The 16100-nt window shown below is 37.5% G+C and overlaps 1 protein-coding gene across 1 annotated transcript in view; it reads right to left on the bottom strand.

Moving 5' to 3' along the window:
• Nucleotides 1–16100, bottom strand: part of ADAMTS18 (ADAM metallopeptidase with thrombospondin type 1 motif 18) — a 188900-nt gene that overhangs the window by 153458 nt on the left and 19342 nt on the right. The window lies entirely within an intron of this gene.

Here is a 16100-nt window from a genome sequence, read left to right as displayed (position 1 = left end):
AGTAACCTTATTTTGTTGTAAATTCATTCATCAAATGTTAGATGTTAGGCCATAGATAAATAATGAACAGTTTGACTGTGTAACATTGTCTGTTGGTACAATTTTTTGCCTCTACAGCAATACAATCCTTCTTATTGGATGTATACAAGGAAATATCAAGAACTTGTTTTCTTCTGCTGCTATTGAATTTCACAAATTAAGATACATGCTGCTGAAGAAAATGCCTTTATGTGGACTGATTTCCCAATCTTCATTTAACCAAATTATAAGATCTATCATCAGAGCGGACATTAGCAAGTACATTGTCTATGCAGAGGAATCCACATTATCATCCTTAACTGATACGTTAAAAGCTTTGTTTGGTTGGGAATGATTCTGTGTAACTTAAATCTATGCAATAATTTTAACTGTCTTCTCATAAAACTCTCTCAATTGTGTTAATTATTAGCGAAGTGATTACTGAGACTCAGACTTGAAAACATTTCCAGCGATTCAACATTTCCAGAGTCTCAAGTTAAAACCAAGAACAAAATGAAAGCCAAATTTATTCTGATGTAATTCAAGTGGAGGATAAATCTGGTCTCAAGATTCCAGATCATGCTTTGTGCAAGTTTGGAAATGTCCTGACTTCTTTTTACTTACATTTGCTTATAATGTGAAGCAGGATAATGGGCAGCTATGAGTACCACATTTTCACAGAGTCTTGGGAGACATTCTGCCAAACATGCCACAGTCTTTCAGTGAAAGGTGGAATGAAGTTGCATATTATTCTTGATTATTTTTCATACCAACTTCAACAGAGAATATGTAAAGCATAGAATGGACTGTTCTACCCTGAGTCTGATTTACCATTTTTCCCACCAGACTAATTCTATTGTTGAGTTTCACACTACTTTAATATTCACACCAGTGAGAAATTGCTATAACAGAATGTGTTTCACCTGTACTAAATTGTTCTAATGGACTGGTAAATTACAGAAACACTGATATGGTAAATACAAATGACTCATAACAGCACCTACATATGTAGACCTTTATATTTTTATAAATATTTTTATAAATTTGAAATAAAAAATCAATGGGTAATCTTTCATCATGTGATTTTTAGTTTGGTTTTATGTTTATAAATCTCATCTATTTATAATACTCGAATACAAAACCTAAATGCACTAACCTCTTGCAGTATCCAGAAACCCCAAATTCTTTCTAGCCACAACAAATTGTATCAAAAAGGGAAAACAAAGCAGGGCCATATTTTACTCCTCTTTTTTTCCTATTCTCCTTATCTCCCAGTCTGTAACTTGCACAAATAATTGGAATTCTCTTCTCTCCCATACAATAAATTCTTCCTAAAGTGTTTATCAGGTATGCTTAGAAAGTGCTTGGAAGCATTTTTTGAAATGCTGTATGTAACTCACACGTTTACATTATAAAGATTCAAGATAATGATCAACATTCGTCCAAACAAAATTTGTGTTTTTTTTTTTTAATCAGTATTCTAAGATTTTCCCTGTCTAATTATCTATTTTGCAATATACAGGACTCAACAATGCTACAAAGCTAATGAATGGTACAGGCAGTCAATTCCTTATTATGTTAAAATTGACTACAGTAACCAGAATAGCCATGGTGAGCATATCTGCTGAATTCAGATCTATATCAAATTATAAAAAGAGCTCTGCCAAACCAACTTCTCAGTCCCCCAGTAACACTGAATAAAGGGTAAAGGACACTGAAAAAAGGGCATTATAAAGATTATATCATTTATTCAATGTATGTTGACAAAGTCATACCAGAAACGGGGGATTTGACATATAATAATTCTTCATCATATTGCCTTGTGGTAAAGCATTTGGGCATTCTTAAGCTGAAAAGAACATCAGTAAGCATCACTAAGCCTAACTGATAGTACAGATTTAGTCTAAGAATCAAGAAGATAGCTGTTACTTAATGCCTGCTACTATTTGTCCCACCTATCTGGGCAAATACACAGCGAATGTGTCAGGTAGAGTAAAAGCAGGACTGAGAATCAGTTACAAATGAGTAGCATTTTTCAGTGTTTAATGCTGTACTCATGCTAAATGCATTACTGTTGCAGCTACTGAGTGTAGACAAGCATAGAGAAGTGTGGGAAGCAAGGGAGAACTGAGTTAAAATTCATTTCAGATAAGCTCCTACTTCTGTTATTTGGCAAAGGAAAAATTAACGTACCTTAACCCGAACTCTTTGTTCAGGTAAGCAGTTTCTATTATGTAATCAGTGCTACTGAATCTGCAGAACTATTCACATAATGAAGGATTTCTGTTGTGCATAGGACTGGTAGGTATAAGATGCTATTTAAAAATAACAATGGATCTCTACTACAGTATCTTTCACTTTCCAGGGAAAGACAAAAGTTTCATGCGGTATGTTTCAGTGAGGATGTTCCCCCGCAATCAGACAACCCAGACAGCAGTGGCATTCCCTAGGGCTCAGTACTGGGGCCAGTTTTGTTCAACATTCTTATCAATAATCTGGATGAGGGGATTGCGCACACTCTCAGTAAATTTGCAGATGATACCTTGAGGGTAGGAAGGCTCTGCAGAGGGATCTGCATAGGCTACATCAATGGGCTGAGTCTGGTGGCATGGCTTTCAGCCGGGGTGCTTACTTGGGTCAAAACAACCCGATGCAGCCATACAGGCTGGGGGAAGAGTGGCTGGAAAGCTGCCCAGTGGAAAGGGACCTGGGGGTGCTGGTCAGCAGCCAGCTGAACATGAGCCAGTAGTGTGCTCAGGTGGCCAAGAAGGCCGGTGGCATCCTGGACTGCATCAGAAGTAGTGTGGCCAGCAGGGTTGGGGAGGGATCATCCCCCTGTTCTCAGCAATGTTGAGACGACACCAAAATTGTTTTGCAGTCAACTGTAGTGAAGACAAAATTCAAAGTAGAAAGGAAATTGGAAAGTCTTGACACATTGCCCTTTGAGTAAAGTGGGAACTCAGACCAACAAGAATAAAGAAATAAAAGGAAGGAGAGAAAAATACAAAATGCATTTCCTGAACCTCCTATCTGAAATCCTGAGGACTCATGCCAGAAAAGAGAAACTTGCAATTCCTAAAGCATAATTTACCTTTCTTCCTAAATATGAAGTGAAAACTCCCAGGTTTCACACACTATTCTAGTATGTGCTTCACTCCTGCCCTGCATATCCCACTTGTCAACTACTTTACAGACAAAGAAAGCCAGAGCGTACTTGTGTCCTTTGTATGCTTCATTCCTCTTCTGCTTAATAGACTCCTAGATTATTTTACTAGCAGAAAAAGACAGAGTGGCAGATACAGACAGAACAACTGCAGAAGGCAATTAAGGAAGAATAATGGAATTGAGTAGTAGATGAATGTTACATATATATATTTATTTATTTATTCTTATAAAAAATAATCTATTAGTTCTGAAAGAGGTCAAACACAGTTTGGGACGGAATACATATGACTGAGTTTCCTTTGTTTTCAGCAATAATTGTTAAAAGAGCTGAAATATTTTTTCATAAAATGATTATGAGTTTTAAGAGGTGACATTTGAAAGAAGGATATAAATTATAAAGCAAACATCTAAACGTTTTCATAATGATGAAATGGTTATTGTTAAAAAATGTATTTGATCTAATAGGAAGCATATGTTTCATTAGGCTGAATCCACAGAAAATGTTCTCTATAGAACAACCGCATAATCATTCACATGGAATATACGCCATTCACCTCACAAAACATTGTCTTGTTTTTCACACAACAAACACTGAGCTAAGAAAAAGAAACTTCGGGTCAGAAGTTTCTTAAAGGTTTTCAACTAAGAAAGGTCATCTGCTGGCTCTAATTTGAAAAGATGTTTACATGAAAAGTGGTGAAATATAACAGTATGTTAATATAGGTTTAGGCATATACATTTTGCATACTCAAAGCTCACTAAGCCACTGAAATCCTCTCCATTATATAAAATCCAGAAATGCCCAATGGCCCCAAATGGAAGTCTCTCCATTAAATTTCTTGGACTTTATGTAAGAATCTGCTTGAGTCAAGTAATATAAAATTGACCTCACAGTGTAATAAACCTAAGAGGAGTTTTTTTCAACTACCCTTACACCAATCTACCCTTTTAGTTGGGATGATTTAAAGTCAAATGTTGCTTGCCTCAACCATGTAAATCTCTCATTGATGTCACTGTCAAGATAACATGGCCTGATCTTTAAAGATAATTTAAAGAGTACAATGATGAAAGAGATTTTCAAGAGTTCATGGTATATGCTCTTCAAGCTACCAACAAAGCATTTTAATAGCTAATTGAAATATGTTGTCTTAAAAAATCATCATCCACAGAGAGAGAAGTATACAGCAACCCTCATGGCTCATTGTTCTTTATTAGCATCTAAATTACATGTTCATCAAAACCCTCAAACAAAACCAATTAATCTTGATTTTTAAAATGATACATCTTTGCAAACATCAACTGATATAGGAAATGCACATACTCTTCTGTAAGGGAAGAATAAGTAACAAATCAACCCAATATAACAAAATCACAACAAAAACTATAGAACTATATACCCAAGGTCCTAATGGACCTTGAAGAACCAGAATAAGAAAATACTATGGTATTTGGACTTTATGAAGTCAAAACAAGATTTCAGACTCAAAATTAATTCAGAAGGAAAAAGCTGACTGTCATCATTGACAACAGTGGACATTCACTGTTTTCCTTCTCTGATAGGAGTTATCAGAATTGCACTTCAAATCTGTTTCCAGTCCGAGTTTGCCTTTACCACGGATACTGGAAAGCTGGGCTTTTGTTCAAATTCCTTGTGTGACACATTACTGAGCCAATATGAGCTGCACAAAACTTACCTACTTTGGAGTTGCCCTATAGTGACTGATGCTGATGATCAGAATGACTAGACCTCAGCATCAGTGCTGGTATAAGTGCTATTTAGGGCATCAGTCTAAATCATATAAAAACATAATTTTTATGAAGCAACAGAATCACATTCATCATAAATTGTTAAAAAATGAGTTCAAACATAAAAATGTCGTAAGGTGGAATGAAGACAATAATGTTTTAAAATATATGGCTTGAAAAAATAGATAGATTCCATAGTAAGGCAGTCTGAATGAAACATTCTGAAAAGCAGAAAACAGTACATTTAATCATCCAACCTGTAAACATACAATGATCATAAAACAGGATGAAATGGCTCAATGACAGTCAGTTTAGGCATAAAACTATTTAAATCATTATTGCACTGCAGTACTTACAAACTAAAAATGTGCAGATAATTCCACTTCTACTAAAGTCAATAGACAGATTTTGCGGGCACCATTGGAGTTTGGCAGTCTATGAGTTATTTATTTATTTATAGGGGAAAAAAAAAAAGAAAAGAAAAAAGAGGAACAAGAGACAAGAGCCCTCAAGTTCTGAGGATCCAACAAGATAAATATATATTGAAGCTATGTAAGTGCTTTTTATTTCTTATTCTCTCCTCTCTCACTACACCCAAATTGTCTATATTGTCCACTCAAAATTCAAGTCCACACTCATCTTTCCTTCCTCCACTTGCATAATTTGTTGCCTGTGGCATTTTCTTATCCTAATTCCCAAGACAGCTTCCCCAGTCCACTTCTTTTCTGCACCATTGACACTAATCATCTCCCCAGAAACTGAGTTCAGATTGTATACAGAATTCTATTCAGCCACCTGCATGATTCTCAACAAGACACAAAGGTCTTGTATTTTACTGTGATATTATTTTATTGAACATGAGAGAAAAAGGTAACAAAAGAGCTTGCGTGTCCACTGGTATGGAGCAAGGACACAAAATGCTTATTAATGTTTGAGGTCATGACCCATATCTTTTGACAACATGTTCTGCAAATCACCAGGTATCCATATTTTGTTTCCTTTGTTATTGTGCAAATACTTTCTTCTTATTATTTTGCTTTCTTCCCATCTGAATAAGTAAACTCCTACTATTTTTCTTGCATTTATATCATTCAACAATATGCATAACATATTAGTCATTAAATGGACAATAGTTTAACCTATTTTTGTCCCTCTGCTGCTTAATAATCCATGTATGTCTGCAGAAGGAGCAAAAAAAGGAGTCCTTCCCACTGAAAGATTTTCAGCAAAATTTACTCTTTAAAATAGCTTTCACAAGATGGTTCCTGTAAAGTTGTCCTAAATTTTTCAAGGCTCTGGTTATTGCTGTATGAGTAAGAATGAGTTCAGAATGTAACTGTCATTAGAAATCCCCCTTCATTAGACCTAACTGTTCAACATACCCAAGTAATTACTTTTGCAGCTGTTCTGTAAATTAAATAAAGGCTGATCTATCAGCTCAATAAACAAGAACTTATTCTGCCACACGAATGACCACCTTCAAAACACACTTACTATCACTACAAGTAATCTAGGCCAGGCTAGTAAAGTCAGAAAAATTAAAAATATTTGCACTGACAGAAGATTCCCTGTTAACAGCTTTGTGAAACAAGATAGACATATCATCTTGTTGCTCTGAAAGGGTGACTCTTTCAACTGTCATAGTCATCATGTGAAAAACAGAGGGCTTATGAAGACCTTAAGAACTACATAGAGCTTGTTGTGTTCTTCAAAAGATGTATGCTCACCCTTGAAGACATTGCCAGCATGCATTATTTGATGAGGCTTTAACTTAAGACTTAGTCTTGCATATTTCTGAAAAATTTACATGCAGAGGACAGAACGGATCTTAGTTACTGACTGGATGTACTCAGCACTTTTAAGGACTGAACATGAAACTAGTGATCTAGCCCTTTTTCAAGAAGTAGAACAGGCTTTCAAGCCAGAAACAGCTTTAAAAGTTTGCCATGATTTTTTAGGACCTGTATGACAAGCTCGGTAACTGCATTTCCTACTTCAACAGTTTGGTGAGTGCTATTGTTTGTTCAAGTGAAAGAAGCTCCTTGGAATCCCCGTAGCTAACATTCATGTGCACAAGTAAGTGACAAGTGTAGCACTCTGTCATCTACATGGTGTCTTAACAGACTGTCACTAGGCAGTCTGTTATTGAGGCACCATGAAAGCCCTCATCCTGTCTGCTACAGAAAGCATTACTAAAGGTGTCTGGAGCTGAATGTACAAGATGCCCAAGTTTAACTAAAAATACAAGTTATGATCATAAATGAGAAGCAAGGTATAATGAGCCCTGTCCTCTGAAAATCAGCACAGATAAGACCTGGAATGGACATTTGCCAATAAGGTAAACAGCCCCTGCTAGAAGTTAAAACAGAGCAACTCTTCAATTACAGGAATAAAATGTGATAGGCATGCACAATTTAGTATTACTCAGGCATCTCTGACCTACCATTTTACTACTCAATATTTTATTGTAAGTCTGAGCCAAACCAAAAACCACGCTGATTATTTTACATTAGAGAGTCTGCTTCATTAAAAAGCAGTAATGTGGGCAATCTGTCATTTTGTTAGGGATATTTTTGTACTGAAAATGATCACTCCTGTAGTGGGAAAAAGCTTGTGGGCAGGAGTTAGGTGAGGGTGCTAAGTGCTACTGAAATACGGTCAGAGTTGAGGAAAACTGCCACATCACATACTGAAACTAGGTCATCCTTTGTATTTGGAATATGATCCATCCCACAGCCAGATATCAGGAATATATTTTTCCACAAATAACTTTCTGCTGAGAAAATAAAGGGAAAAGTTGATCTGACACTCATAATTACAAGCAACTGAAACCGTGAGGAAGCAAGACGGGTAGGACTTATGTGCTGAGTTTCTGTAAAATAGAAGGCAGAACTTCCAGGCTAAAAGGTAAGTGTTTAGTTTTCAGTCAGCTATGACCCAGGTCAATAGCTGCTTCAAAATATAGCATCACATGCTGCAAAATTTGTCCAAAAAGACTACATCCTTGGGCAGTTAGCCAGCATTAAGCATATTGATGCTGCAGTCAGTGGCAGTCTATCGGCAGTCAGTGTTGTGCACCTAGCTATCCATACATTATGCAGTCCTGCATGAAATCCTTAAAGTATTAGCTGTCCAAAATATGCTTACACTGATATGCTCTTTCCACCCCTAACTCCACTTACAAAGGTGCTATCTGCATTGGTGTCATCAATGAGGTCTTTCTAGGAGAGCCCTCCAGATGCATCTCACAGAACGAACCTGCCTTGACAAAGCACCTTCTCAAGGCGTTATTATCCCTGCACATAGTTACATCCTAAATGTATGTGATGAGGATGAAATGGAAGTTCCATCCTAAAGAAACCAGAGTAGAAAGGAGGAATTCTGTGAAATGAGATGCTTTTTTATATATACCTGACCTGAGAGATACCAAGAATCTTACTGTAGCCTAAAGTGCTCCCTGGACTTAATCTCCAGGTCAAACCAGAACACAGACCTTCTGTAGATGTAATTTGTCATTATGCCAAAAAAATATTATTTAAGAAAGACTTAGTTTCACCTTACGTCCTACATATTTGCCATTTGAAAGCACTCCAAAATCAGACAGAATAGATTAGATCACCAGGCCGGGCACAGCCCTGCCAGAAGGTCAGTTTGCCCATGAACACTCTCTACACCTGGGGACTCACCCAGCTATTTCCCCCTGGGAGTACCAGCGGAGTGGCACACAGCCAAGTGAATGGAAATTTCTGTAGGTGAGTTGTATGAAAAGGTGGAAAAAAAAAAAAAAAACAGTCTCAGACTCAAGACTGCACTGGCAGAGCAGCAATATCATACAATTTCATTAATTATCACAGTTCCATTGATTTCAACTTGTATCAGCCAAGAATCTTGCTTAGTGCTTTGAGCAGTATCTGAGTGATTTCCTGTGTTAAGATAATGGGCAGGAAAATGTAACAGAGCTGTTAATTTCCATGCATTTTAGAAATACAATAGCAGCACAATCATCAGACTAAAAGACTGCCTCATGGAGTTTCTTGCCACAGGATGTGGATGTTGGAAGATTGCTAGGGTTTGCAAGGAATTGAACAAATTCATTGAAGAAACATCTAATAAAGGCTTTTGAACACAAAGATGATCATTTGGCTTAGAAGTTCCCTGAATATAAAATAATTTTGGCAGCTGAATATCTGGGAATGTATCACTGTATGTTTGTTTTGTTCTTAAGCATCTACCACAAGCTATTATCTTTCAGTTGTTGCTGGTTTTCTTTCAAACAACAAAAAACATTTAGAAGTGAAAATTCTGATTGTATTTTTGCTCCTTTCACTATGAGCTGAGGAGTCTTTTTTAAGAAAAGAAATTAAAAGGTTCATTGGTAGACGAAGTAAGCTAAAAGCCCGGGATAGCCGTATAAGGACTTGGCCCAGACAACAGCAGACAGGTCTGCAGGCCCTGACTTACTCATATATATCTCTGGGTCTCTACTTCCTGAAGATGCTGACATCATTTTAAGTTCACTGAAATGGTGTGCAGGCCTGGAAAGAGATGGCTCTTTGCTTGATCCCCTCCCAGCATAGTGGTTTAGAAATTAAATCAACAGACTGGGACTTCTGTATGTAAAAAGGTAAAAGCCAGAAATGTAGTCGTATGAACTATGAGCAAATGAAACCAAATGGGCTTTTGTTCTGACCTGACCTGAGCCCGTCATACCACCACACAGATTAGAAGTTTGCTCTTTCTTTCTTTCTTTTCTTGAGTTCAGATTTACTCTAACGTGTCTACATCAAAACATATCCCTTGATAATGGAAACACTTCCTCAAGAAATGTTCCTTGCAAGCATTTATCCTTAAACAAATCTGACTCAGCAACACTGTTCTACAAAACAAATACAAGCAGCTATGAAATTAAAATAAAAATTGCAGGGGAAAGTGATACCGTATTTCAATTAAATAGTTCAAGGTTTGGTACTTAATAACATAAATTATGGTTGGGAAACATGTCTGTAGAACCCAACAAAGTGAAAGAATAGTTGGGTTTGGACTGAGCATTTGGCATGGTAAAGATTAAGCCAATTTTCATTGCTATAAAGTCTGCTTCAGTAAAGTTTTTTTTACTAGAAAGTAACTTATACAAATTTACATTTATATCATCCTTTATATCATGTCCCTTTCCAAAGGCAGATGATAGTCACAGATCCACATGATGATAAAACAGACTACATGTTACAGATCTTTCACTAAGTTTAAATATTACTTCAGATCTGGAGGTGCCATAACTTCCCTCTCTCATACGTCCCTACCAAAGCTTGTAAAAGGTCTAAGAAAACACCAACAAACAACAACTAAAAGAGCTTGCTACATGTTACTATTTTCCTTATTTGAAAAATTTGCAGGATTTTTTTTTTATTATTATTATTATTTTGCTCAGATTTTCTAATGAATACATTTTGTAGTCTCTCACGAGATATAGCAAGGCAGAGCATGCCTGAACCAAATAGTACCACAGCAGGCAGCTGACAAAGAAGTGTGGGTACTGCCTTTCCTTTAAGATTTTGATGCCTAAAGCCTACTTCCATATTAAACCTTCAATATTTAACGATGGGAATATTTATTCACATTGGTAGTTCTTGAAGTATAATTGTTTGCATGATTGATCTTAACTTACATTGACAGTGGATAGAAAACAGGCTTTTTTTCCCATTTGCCCATGAAAGGTATTTCTCTCCAAATTGGTCCGTTCTTCAGGCATCAGCAATAATGCTTTCTCCTATCACTATGTAAAAGTGCAGATGTTTTCAGGGATCCTGAGATACCTTTCACTCCATGCCTCTCTCCTATTCAAGCCATATTATTTCATATTTTTTTCAGTTCACTGGAAAACACCTAGAAATTTGAGGCAATTAAACCTAATTCAGACTTTAATCTAATTAAAGGATTTACTTAAATCAAAATATTCAAATAAATAGCTAAGTAAAATATGATACTTACAGGTGAAAAATCACCAATAAACAATTGCTACCATACACTGATACCTGTGATACTGCATGTTTTCTTATGATTAACTGAGACAACCACTAGCAGTTTCCAGTCCTTGGAGGCAGACAGGATGTAGAGCTCACAGCATCAATTCCATCAGTTTTGCTGTCACAATGAGAGATTTTAGTATGGCTTAAGTTCTGTTTGTGAATCTCGCAAACAATATACTGTTCTAACAATTGCATTCTTTCAGGGGAGTAATTAACAGAGTTGAAAGGGCAATGAATTTTAAGAATAACACTGCAGCCTTCTTTTGGGGGCTTGCAGCTTTTGTGGATGAGTTGTGCTCAGCATCTCTTCTACATTATGTTAACTGCACTTCATCCAGTTTTGCATGATGATAAAGTTAAGCCACAAGAAGTATTCCTCTGCAGCTAACTTTTTGTCTCTTACCAACAAGCAACTAGAAATTAAAGAAAAATATGAAGTTTCAAGAAAACATGCACTGAGGCCCAGATTTGGGAATACTTGCCATTTGCCAACTGAAAAATATTCAATGGATCACTAACACTTTGGAAAGTCTCCCTTAAAAATGCACAGATGTTCTTATCTGACTAAACAGAGAGGACTGTTGAAAGGATGCAGTTCACTTCTGAACTTGCATCTCGAAATTCCTCATTTTGGAAACAGCAAAGGTTGAAAGGTTAGGAAGGTAATGAGAAATTAGACTCCATTTGAGAGACATCTAGTTTACAGCAGCATTTGCAAGACCAGAAATATCTTGCTGCCTCTGATAAATGAAAGGTAACCTCTTCCCCCATAAGTGAAGAGGACACAAAAAGGAGGCAAATGTTGATTTACTGCAAAGGAAACGTCTGTGAAAACACAACTTTCTCTTCTTATTTTCTTGAGTAGTAAAGCCTTTCTTTTTGATTTCTCTAATCTAGCTTCTAATACAGTAACTGGAAAATATTTCTCATTATTTAAGTCATAAACCACTAGTTCAGGTGGATTTGATTACCAGTTGCAGGAGGAGGCACATTTCCAACATGCTACCAAGTGAACTGACATGCTTGTTATTCATGAATTCTTCATCTTGTGGAATCTTATCATTTGATTTATTGACTGTTTGGGTTTATAGCTTTTAAACTTATGTTCAGGTTTGTTTAGTTTTTGCCTTTTGTACTTTGTCCACTATTTATAAAATCAGAGGTCTGAGTAGGATTTGTGATTCCTGCACTCTAGCAAGTTTGGGGGAAGGTTCCCAACAGGGCACACACTTTTCACTTGCAAAATGCTAACACAGTTATGTTTTCCAACATATATCATGAGGAATAGGCAAGGAAAAAACAGATGTAAAGCAAAGACTTTTCCCAATAAAACCACAGCTGTGGAACAAAGTAAACCTCAAAGAAAAAAGAACAGCACTGACACCAAACAGCCTAAAAGAATGTTACCCTTAATCCCGTGGTTTCTTGGTAAACTCCGTTCTTAAAAAGCCTCACAAAGTGACAGTCAGTCACTTAGATACACCAAATAATTAGTGATCGAATAAACTTTAAAAGAATCACTACGGGATTTAGATCAGTCAAGCCCTGGATAGTCCATGGGCGTAGAGTAAACCAGAGTAGATGTCACTGAATTCATCGTTGCATCTTTTCAGATTTACTCCAGCTGAGGTTTGGCCCTTGTTTATTCAGACATCTCAATGTTTTCCATGTCCCTTATCTCTCTCTCCTTTCATGCCAAACCAGAATGGTCTCTCCTCTCCTGACCCAGTCATTCCAGTCCTGTGACTCCCAGATGATTCAGAGGGAAACCATTTCAGATTTTATACAGCAAGCAGAATTCCTTTTCCCCCCACTTCAGAAATTGAGGTAAGATGTGATTTTGCTGGTTAACACGCAAAATAACTTTGCACAGAGAGAATGATCTTCTTCCTACACTGATAATAACTTTTTCTTTTTATGAGCATATTGATGCTACTATACTTCATTCCTTGACTTCAACTGAAGAGGCAGCAATGAAAGTGTCTTTGTGAATGTTTGTGTGACAGGATGTAGGAATGCAGGTATTTCTGCTGCAAAACAAAAGTAAAGCATTTTATCATGGTCTGGAAACAGCAACTCCAGCTGATGGGCAAAGAGAAAAAAAGTTGTTGTTCATGACAGTATTTTCCCAATGGGATGTCATCCTTACACCTACCACTTGCCTTGTCTAAGCTGGATAGCAGGTAAATTCTGTTAGCTGCAGAACTAGTATTCTGACAGCACTTCCATGTACATGATACATGTCCCCACTGCCAAAGTGCCATGCCATCAGTGTGCGTGTTGCTAGAGAGGAGAGTGGATGGATGCCCTGTTCTCAGCTGACTCAGCAAGCTGGGAGCGAACGCCGTGCCAAAGTGACTGCAGTGCTTCCTGTTTGGGTTGGCAAGACCAGCCTGCAGTTGAGTCTGCCTCCACTTTTGTGATATTTTTGCATGAATTCCACTTTGTATTTCTTCTCTAAATGGTGGGATGAAGATTCAGCATAAACTTTTCTCTTCTAGCATAGTTTATACTAGGGAAAAAAATGATTCTATTCCCATACTATCTGCAAAGATTGAGGCTTAAGAATTATTTGTTTACTAGAAGTGCTATGAACCCCTTTAAAACTGCAAATGATTAGGCACAAAGATAACCATATAGTGAATGTTCATATACTGGCATTCACAATAAGGCCTAATTTCAGTGCTGCCAGTGCTAATAACTGAATGTCCAGAATCCTTTTGATACTGTTCAAAGCACAGAAGTCTACTGCTGTGATTTGACATTTTGACATTTAAATGATGAATGATGAAGTCTCAGTTCTACTGAAATTAAGTAGTCTTGCCACTGATTTCAGCAGAACCAGATTTTCAGGCATAGTGATGGCAGTTCATACTATCTTAACACAGACACATTATTTGCTTTAGGAAATAAAACCATTTAGTTAAAATGAAGCTGAACACCTATTGTTACATTGCAGATGGAAGTAAGACTGAAGCCAAGGCTAACATTAGAGATTCTCATCCCATTATTGTGGCTTGGCTGCTCACCATCTGGTACACTGCTATGGTTGAATACTCGAGAGCTCCTACACTCTAGGGAAACAAACACATCCAGAGATGTTTTCATCCCATTACTCTTCTTTCAGGAATGATTCAAACATTTTATGCAGACAATGCAGTGACCTTTGGGGCATAGAGGCCAGCACATAAATGTTGCACTACAAGCCCAGTTTGTAATTAATTTTATTGGAAGAATGATAAAATTGTATTGTTTTACATGAATTATTGCAATGAGTTGCTCAGTGGTGGAAACTACAGACTAGACATCGTGTACTAGGGCTTGTCGCACAGCCAGCAAAAGCATTATCATCTATTCAGCCATGCTTCATTTCCAACATTACTTTTAGGATCATTTTTTCCTCGTGCTAATTAACTGCATCCACAGTTATACCACTATGAAATATGGCTTAATTTTCTTCTTCTGTAAGCATTCCAAACAAGAAAAAAAAAAAAAAAAAAAAAAAAAAAAAAAGCATTCAAAGGTTGAAAAAAAAACTACTTGCCTTCTTTAGCTTTTGGAACAAGAGAAGACCCTGGTCTGCCTTTGGCATGTATCTAACAGTGCAGCTTGTTGATAGTGCAGGTAAATTGCTCTTCAGACAGAATTTGCAACCAATCTTATAAGACTATATACAGGGTCCATGTATACACAGTGTTGTACAGGCAGATTACCTCCATATGCAGTGAGTATACATCTGGAGCCATCTGCAATGTCAGTTAAATAAAGGTGTTAGAATGTGTCCCAAAGTTATGACTATGACTAAGGCACTTTAGGACAGTCCCTGTAATACAGGCTTGTGAGAGAAAATTTGTAGCACCGAGTCTTCTTCTCTTTGGATAGCAGTAAAGCAGTTTATCCAGGGATGTTCAACAAAGCACATAAATTAGTATCTATGCCCAAAATCCAAGAATGAGACATATGCTTCAAAAAGAAGGAAAAGCCTTTTATTACCTTCAAATAAGCCCTGAAGTAAACCATGGAAAAGGAACAACAAATTCATGTCATACTTTGTGACAAGTTACATTTAGAACTGACAGAATAATTGGTCACCACAAAAATTATTTGTTGGATATACTCATTTATTCCTGTTTTTTAGATACCAGTTTTGAAATTCTATTTTGCATATATTATATTACTCAGAAGGTGCTACAGAAAGTTTTGCATATAGGACTATTTCAATGTTGAAGTTTGCAGTATTCTAGTAAGTTGTAGGAAGCATTGGAAGCCTCCTTCCAGCCCCGAATGGAAATTATTTCTCTAATTTGTCATTTTTCCCATATGGCTGTGTCTCTGGGCTGGCAATCCAATAAAAGGAAAAGGATTTCTTGGATGTTTCTGTACACTGGGTCTGAGCTAGTAAGAGCTCTCAGAAGTGGGGCTACACAGAGAGGTTGCACAAAGTCCAGTTGTAATAGAGTCACTGCTAAACTGCACGGAAACTGAACGAAACACAGAGTTCCTGGGGAATCTCTGCATTGAGATCTCACAATACCTATATGATGTCTGATTTCCGCTACCTGACAATCCCAAATCCCCATTATCCTGAATAATTCACATAGATAATAAATTTATAGAACAGAATCATAGAATATCCTGAGTTGGAAGGGACCCGTAAGGATCACCAAGTCTAACTCCTGGCTCCACACAGGACTTCCTGAAAATTAAACCATACATTGAAGTGCATTGTCCAAACCCGTCTTGAACTCCAGCAAGCCCAGTGCCATGCCCACTGTCCTGGGGAGCCTGTTCCAGTGCCCAACGACCCTCTCAGTGCAGAACCTTTCCCTAACACCCACCCTGACCCTCCCCTGTCCCAGCTCCATGCTGTTCCCTTGGGTCCTGTCGCTGTCCCCAGAGAGCAGAGCTCAGTGCCTGCCCCTCCGCTTCCTTTGTGAGGGAGCTGCAGGCTGCCATGAGGCCTCCCCTCAGCCTGCTCTGCTCTGGGCTGAACAAACCAAGGGACCTCAGCCACTCCTCATACATCTTCCCCTTTAGGCCTTTCACTATCTGTGCTCACCCCCCTTGGACACTCTTAATAGCTTTATGTCCTTTTTATATTGTGGCACCCAAAGCTGCACACAGCACTCGAGGTGAGGCCACCCC

Source organism: Cygnus olor, chromosome 12 (genome assembly GCF_009769625.2).
Source record: "Cygnus olor isolate bCygOlo1 chromosome 12, bCygOlo1.pri.v2, whole genome shotgun sequence".
Classification (NCBI taxonomy): domain Eukaryota; kingdom Metazoa; phylum Chordata; class Aves; order Anseriformes; family Anatidae; genus Cygnus; species Cygnus olor.
This window is presented reverse-complemented; position numbering and strand designations above follow the sequence as displayed.